Here is a 1737-nt window from a genome sequence, read left to right on the forward strand (position 1 = left end):
AAAACTTGGTTGTCTTTTTTTTTTTACAGGGGATTTTTTAAGTATATATAATTGGGGGGAAAGATATTTTAATTTCAGAAAGCATAACAAATAAATTCAATTTTGCAGAAGAAAAAATAATGTGACTTTTTTTGCCAGGAATGGTGTTCTAAAGAAACCAAAAACCATCTCTATAGGAGAACAGATAAAAATGCAGGATGAAATCTATGGGGTAAAAAATTATTAAAAGCAGCAAAACACTAATTAGAGGGAGGGCTTCCCAGGTGGTGCAGGGGTAAAGAATCCATCTGCTGATACAGGAGACGCGAGAGATGCGGGTTTGACACCTGTGTTGGGAAGACCCCCGGAGAAGGAGATGGCAACTCACTCCAGTATTCTTCCCTGGGAAATCCCATGGACAGAGGAGCCTGGAGGGTTACAGTCCATGGGGTCACAAAGAGTCAGACATGACTGAGCACACACACTAATAAAAGGGTAAGGAAATAGTATTGAAAACTCTGAATAAAACAAAAGAGGAGTTCAAAACTCAAATGCCTTTGGGACAAACGCCTTCTTCCATTCAAAAGATGGTTTGAGCAAAAGTAAAGGCCCAGATCCACCCAGACTGGAGAGTCTGAACCTCAGCTCTTCATTTTAAGCTGAGACCTGGAGGTCATCAAGGTAAGAATGCACCAGGAGGGACTTCCCTGGTGGTCCAGTGGCTAAGACTCTGCACTCCCAATGCACAGGGCCCAGATTCAATTCCTGGTCAGGAAACTAGATCCTGCATGCCACAACTAAGAGTTCCTATACTGCAGCTAAAGATCCTACGTGACAGAACTAAGACTGATGAGCCCAAGTGTCACAACCAAGACCTGGGGAGGCCAAATAAACATTTCAAAAAATCTTTTGATGAAGAGCATTACCAAAAACCTACAGCTAACATCATTTATGGTTAAGTATTAAAATATTTGGGCTTCCCAGGTGGCACCAGTGGTAAGAACCTGCCTGCCAATGCAAGAGACTTAAGAGACGTGGGTTCGAGACTTAAGAGATGCAGGTTTGATCCCTGGGTCGGGAAGATCCTCTGGCTGAGGGCACGGTAACCCACTCCAGTATTCTTTCCTGGAGAATCCCATGGACTGAGGAGCCTGGCGGGCTATAGTCCATAGGGCCACAAAGAGTCAGACATGACTGAAGTGACTTAGCACACATGGATTTAAATATTTAATGGTTAAATATTAAAAGTTTTCCTTCTAAGTGTGGAATAAGACAAAGAAAGATGCCTGTTGTTATTACTTCTGTTCAATTTTGTCCTGGAAACCTTAACTCTGAAGTAAAGCAGGAAAATAAGTAAAAAGTTATTGGCATCATTATTAATAGATTATATGATTCTGGCTAAAGAATGTTCAGAAGACTCTACAGACTAATTTATTAGAATTCAAAACAGAACTTAGCTAGGTAACGGGATATAAAATCAATGTATAAAAATCAATTTTATTGCCACATACCACTCATAAACCAAACAAAGGTGGAGAAAAGTAACCATCTCTATTAGCATAAATGATCAAGTGACTGGTAATAAATCTAACAAACTGTATGAAAAGCCTGTATAAGGGAACTTTGTAAAGAGAAGAGAAGTCGCTCAGTCGTGTCCGACTCTTTGCGACCCCATGGACTGTAGCCCACCCGGCTCCTCGGTCCATGGGATTTTCCAGGCATGAATACTGGAGTGGGTTGCCATTTCCTTCTCCAGGG

This window comes from Budorcas taxicolor, chromosome 18, assembly GCF_023091745.1.
Source record: "Budorcas taxicolor isolate Tak-1 chromosome 18, Takin1.1, whole genome shotgun sequence".
Classification (NCBI taxonomy): Eukaryota; Metazoa; Chordata; class Mammalia; order Artiodactyla; family Bovidae; genus Budorcas; species Budorcas taxicolor.